This window comes from Perognathus longimembris, chromosome 12 (genome assembly GCF_023159225.1).
Source record: "Perognathus longimembris pacificus isolate PPM17 chromosome 12, ASM2315922v1, whole genome shotgun sequence".
In the NCBI taxonomy this organism is placed as follows: domain Eukaryota; kingdom Metazoa; phylum Chordata; class Mammalia; order Rodentia; family Heteromyidae; genus Perognathus; species Perognathus longimembris.
The window spans coordinates 50,132,857-50,139,284 of NC_063172.1; positions in this window are offsets into that span (position 1 = coordinate 50,132,857).

Below are 6,428 nucleotides of genomic sequence, written 5' to 3' on the forward strand. Positions count from 1 at the left end.
GGAGCAGTGTTCTGAACCTAAAAGACTTGAATTGGATGAATTCCTGAGTAGTTAATTTCAGGACAAAATTAACCCTCAGAGCCCATTCTTAGAGGCAGATGTATCTCTAAAAAGGAAATTCTGAAGGCTGTTAGAAAAAAAAACAGAAGGAAAGCTCAGTCTTTTATAGGCAACCAATGAGTTTACTTTACCACCTCCATAGCCCCTGTGCATTTATTTAACCAAAAGGATTAAAAATACAGGTGCTGGGAATAAGGCCTAGTGGTAAAGTGCTCATCTCCTATACATGAAGCCCTGGGTTTGATTCCTCAGCACCACATGTATAGAAAAAGCCGGAAGTAGTGCTGTGGCTCAAGTGGCAGAGTTCTAGCCTTGAGCAAAAAGAAGCCAGGGTCATTGCTCAGGCCCTGAGTTCAAGCCCCAGGACTGGCAAAAAGCAAAAGCAAACAAAAGGATTAAAAATACAGAACTCGGGGGCTGGGGATATGGCCTAGTGGCAAGAGTGCCTGCCTCGTATACATGAGGCCCTGGGTTCGATTCCCCAGCACCACATATACAGAAAATGGCCAGAAGTGGCGCTGTGGCTCAAGTGGCAGAGTGCTAGCTTTGAGCAAAAAGGAAGCCAGGGACAGTGCTCAGGCCCTGAGTCCAAGGCCCAGGACTGGCCAAAAAAAAAAAAAAAAAAAATACAGAACTGCCAGCAGAGACCTTGGGAGCAATGCACTTGATTGCTTGCTATACAGTTCGTAAAAGAAGCTCTCCAAGCGCACTATGCACACCAACCTTAAGCTTCTTTGGCTACTTGTCTACATATTTTGGCATTATTAAATGAATAGAAAGGAACCTCCCAAAAGTCATTGGAGATTTTCCTAGTGGCTGGCTCTGTAGTTTCCAGGGAGAAAGTAAAAAGAGCTATTGGTAACCCAAGATTGAACTTTATAATCCAAATTCAAAATCTTCTGCCTACCTAGCCCCAGACATTCTTCCCTCCCCTTTATTAGTAAATATCCTCAAAAAATGCTATAATGACTGTGCATATCTATCCCCCTCCCCCAATTAGATCCTAGTCTCCTGAGAAGGTTTTTATTTTTTTTAACCACCTTTTGCTTCTCCTCACCCTGGAATAGCATCTCACCTCTGGAAGAGAATGACTACAATAAATGATCATTGCTAGTTCTGAGGAAGAGAGCACCTTAGCCCAAGGGACACCACACAGTTCATTTACTGACCTCTGATCTTCCTCTTTTTTATTTTGGGCAGCCCTGGGGCTTGGACTAGGGCCTGAGCAATGTCCCTGGCTTCTTTTAGCACTCTGCCACTTGAGCCACAGAGCCACTTCTGGCCTTTTCTATATATGTGGTGCTGAGGAATCGAACCCAGGGCTTCATGTATAAGAGGCAAGCACTCTTGCCACTAGGCCATATTCCCAGCTCCCGATCTTCCTCTTTAGCAACAACATCCAATATTAACCCTATAGTCATTCAGAAAGTGTGTATGTAATAAGACTACTTATCTGTTTATGTTTTTCCTTGAATGTAGGATGCACACCTTTGCAACTGAAGTTCATCTTACAATCTGTGTATAAGTGTAAATCATAGTTTTGTAGGTAATTTTTGGAAGCATAAGATACTGCATCTTACAATGAAAAGTATCTGATAGTAAACAAAATTTGACCCGTGCAACATTCTATCTCTAATACCTCCAACTTTCCCATTTATCAATCCAAGAGAGTCTTCGTACTTCATAATATCCTAGCTGTTTTAAATAACTAACTCCGTATAAAATATAAATATAAATAAAATATAAAGCTTATACTTTAAATATATCTTACTCTTTTAGGAAATTATTTGTATTCTGATTTCCACATATACTAGTAATAGCATTTGATGTAATGTTTGATTTCACTTATCTTTCTCTTTTTAAAAAAAATATAATTTTGTTATTATTAAAATGTTGTAAAGTGTTGTACAGAAGGGTTACCATTTCATAAGTCAGGTGATGAGCCCATTTGTTGGTGGGAGGGGGTGGGCAAAGTCACCTCTTCCTTCGCTTTCTCCCTTTTTCCCCTTCCCACCTCTGCTCACAAGTTATCCAGTCTATTTTCTATGCAGTGTATATTGAATAGCCTGATTGCATTCTCTCCCTCTCAGTTTCCCCTTTATTATCCCTCCCCAGAAGGAAAAAAACCCAAGCAACCACCTTTACCACTGCCACTACCACCACCAACAAAACCCTTATTTCCATTTACTGGAATTTATTTCCATAAGTAATTTTTAAATGTTCAAAGAAGTTATACCTTGTTGTTCCTCCCCCAAGGGTATCATCCTTTAGTCTGTGTGTGAATGCCTAAAGTCCTGCATAGGTTATCATGTTCAATTATATATTAGACCTAGCTTCTACATAGGAGAGAAAACATGTGCTGTTTGTCTTCCTGAGCTTAGCCTACTTCACTTTGTATGATTTGTTCTAGATCTATCCATTTCCTTGCAAATGACATAATCTTTTTTTTTTTTGCAAATGACATAATCTTATTCTTTCTAAGAGATGAGTAAAATTTCATTGTGTATATATGCCACATTTTGTTGACCCATTCATCTGTGGTAGAGAATCCAAGCTGTTTCCATAACTTGGTGATTGTGAATAGTGTAGCAGTGAACATGAATGTGCAAATATCTTTACTTGTCTTTATTTTTTATTACCATTTTCCTTCACTACCCTCTCTCACAAGATTTAAGTTATGGGAAGAAACTTGTAGTGGTTTGGAAAGAACAATTTAGCTCTAGACCTGTTTTGTCACTAATTAGCCAACTCGCTGATCTGTCATCTGCAAAAGGGAAGCGCTAATATTTTCCTCATAGTTACTCAGGATGGAGTGAGATCATGTAGGTGGAGGTCTCTTAAAAGTACTGTATTTCAGGACCTGATAAACAGATAAGTCTCCACTTCCCTCTATAATTTTACCAATCTTGGACAGTGTCCAGAGACAACACTTCAGAAGAAAGGATGTCTTTTGAGGTGAATTTGATTACTTCCCATATTCATCCGCATGATTGCTGGATGGTTTCTGTTCTCCCCACATCCACATAGCATGGAAAACAAAGCCACCCATTGTTACATTTGACTGCATCGAGTTTCCAGTAAGGACATGAAGGCCTTGCCATAAATGTCTGTGTCCCCTGACTTTGCCTTGTCCTGCCAGAAATGCTGCCTTCTCCAGGGCCTGATGAGGGCAGTGGGGGTAGGGAACTTAGCTTGGTGGATTCAAGACTGTGCGAGAGTGAACTTGTTGTTAAGTTGCTTTCACCACTCTAACTGGAGACATGCTTCTTAATATTAGTCATTCATTTGTGCTCTTCTTCCACTTCTTCTTACTACTTTTTTTTTACTTTGTGCTTCTCTTCTGTGTTGCACACCAGTAAAACAATATTTGCAACCTGGTTAGTATTCTGTGTTTGAGATGAAAACATAGATCACAGAACTGGACCTCCTGCAAGCTGGGTAAGTGTCTACCAGTGAGAGACAGCCTCACCCCAGCTCAAGACTTTTGGGTTTTGGTTGTTGTCTGTGTGTAAGAAAAAAAAAATCAAGTGATAAATATGGCATCTGAGCAAGCAGTTGATGTTAGATTTTTACTTATGCAAGAGATTGTCTCTTTTCTATTAGCATATTGTTTTATGTTTTACTCCAGAAAAGGAACTGTCCGTGGATTATTTTCCTTTACTTTTTCCTGGAACCATTCCAGATTCTTATGGCATTACAGAATCAGTATCTGCCTAAAGGCAACCCATCAACAGACAGCCAAAAGAAGGCATGGGGGCTGGGGGGTGGAGGGGAGGGAGTGTAAATGACAGGAACGAGTCAGTTCAAGACTCCTAATAAAAACATAGAATGTGAATAAAAGGTAGAAGGTATAATTTGCTGTCAAGGTTACTGAGTTCCAACTATGAAGAACCAAGAATATATAAAGCTAGAGAAGTATGGACTATTTCTTTTTTCTTTTCTTTTCTTTCTTTTTTGTTTGTCTGTCGTGGGGCTTGACCTCTGGGCCTGGCCGCTGTCCCTGAGCTCTTCGACACAAGGCTAGTGCTCTACCACTTGAGCAACAGTGCCACTTTTGGTTTTCTGGTGGTTTATTGGTGATAGGAGTTTCATGGACTTTTCTGCCTTGGCTGGTTTTGAACCTTGATCCACGGATTTCAGCCTCCTGAGTGAAAGGAAATTATCCCAGAAGACCACACAGGACAAAGTCACATAGTGCTAAAGACTTTATTGCCAGCAGAGCTGACAAAGCCACGTTCCCACAGAGGAGTAAGGAAAATGGTGGTGGACTGTCTTCCAGGGGGACCTGGGGCTAGGGTGGGAGGTGCCCCATCTGCCCCTCAGGTACCATCATCAAGGGCAGAGTCACCTTGTCAAGGGCAGAACTTATGTCTGGACTGGGAGCATTCTACAAGCTTACACCCAGTAACTAGGATTATAGGAGTGAACCACCAGTGCCAGGCTTGTAGTCTTTCTTTAAACTGCAAAAGGACAAGGGGTTGGGAAGATGGCCTAGTGGCAAGAGTGCTTGCCTCCTGTACATGAAGCCCTAGGTTCGATTCCTCAGCACCACATACATAGAAAAGGCCAGAAGTGGCGCTTTGGCTCAAGTTAGCAGAGTGCTAGCCTTGAGCAAAAAGAAGCCAGGGACAGTGCTCAGGCCCTGAGTTCAAGCCCCAGGACTGGCAACAAAAAAACAAACAAAAAAACTTAAACTACAAAAGGACAAGAGATTTACCCAAAGAGGAAAACAAAAGTTTTCAGAAGCTGAGAGTTTATTTGTGTAAACCCACAAAGAAAGAATTTATTTTTGACTTTCGAGTATATTTTCTTTGGATGATGAAGTAAGATTATGTTCTACATTGTTCAAACTTCATCTGTGGTTTGAGTCTACAAGGTATGATTCTTATGTAATGGGTTTATTTTTTAGATTTGGTTGCTATATTGTTTTACTATTTTTGTAGTGAAATGTTTTGTTTTTTCATTTTTAGTTTTGTTACTCTTGTTATTCCTTCAAGGAATAAGGAAGAAAAATAGTCTCTGAATTTAATTTGCTATCTTAGGTTCGTGAAAGCAGAAAATATTTTTACAATAACATACTAGTTTAAATGATTCAAGAACACAATAAATGAACATTGTAGAATAAATTTTAGTGCATAAAAAAGTAAAGGACAGAGAGTGTAACACATTTGGAGAGAGAAAGGGAAGAAACTACATCTAAACAGTTAGGTATGAGAATGTTGCTCAAAAGCAGAAAGCTTGGGCTGGGGATATGGCCTAATGGCAAGAGTGCTCCCCTCATATACATGAGGCCCTGGGTTCAATTCCCCAGCACCACATATACAGAAAATGGCCAAAAGTGGCGCTGTGGCTCAAGTGGCAGAGTGCTAGCCTTGAGCAAAGAGAAGCCAGGGACAGTGCTCAGGCCCTGAGTCCAAGCCCCAGGACTGGCCAAAAAAAAAAAAAAAAGGCAGAAAGCTTGTGTTCACATGCTGAGTTCCACCCCCCAGTCCCTCAAAAACAAAAGAAAAGGAACGGTAAACAAACAACAAAAACCCCAGAGATCAGCAAATACTCTATTAAAATGGGAGTTAACCCTCCAGGCCACTAGTGGCTCAGCTTGTAGTCCTAGCTATTTCAGGAGGCAGAGATCTGAGGATCACAGTTTGAAGCCAGTCCAGGTAGGAAAGTCAGAGAGACTCATCTTCAATTAACCGCCCCCGTCCCCCCCACTCCCCCCCCCAAAAAAAAGCTGTTAGTGGAGCTGTGGTTCAAGTGGTATAATGCTAGCCTTGAGTAAAAAGTTCGAGAAAGCAACCAGGGACTGATTTCTACGATGCAATTGAAGGGGATTACTTTGGGGAAAATCAGCTTTAACAGGAAACAGGGTTATTTAAATTTCGTATTTATCCTTTACAATCATTAAGTGTCACTTAGAGTGGCGTTTTTCTGGGGCAGAAAAATCCCAATGTAAGTTGCAGCAAAAAAAAAAAAAGTGTCTCCAATTCATTTCCTCTTCTCTGGGTCCGTGGGAGCCTCAGCGAGTTGTAGAAAGTTTTCTGCCCCGGGTCACAGTGGGTGCTGGTGACAGCGGTTTGGTGCCGGGTCCAGCGACCCCTAACTGGACCCTACAGATAAAGAAGCCAACTTTGGAGCCAGGAAAACAAATGTCTTTCCTGGCCAGGCTCCTGGATGAACCCTGCTCCCCACACCCCGTCTCCCGCCCTCGGAGCACCTGCTTTCCGGTCTCCCCCACCCCTGGGCCGTGGTCCCGCGGGGCTGGGGTGCTGGCGGGCAGGCTGGCAGCGGGGAGTGGGTGGCGCCTTAGCGCCGACTGTGGGCGCGTCCCACCTGGGCCGGGGCCACGGCGGCCACCCGCTCGGAGCCCG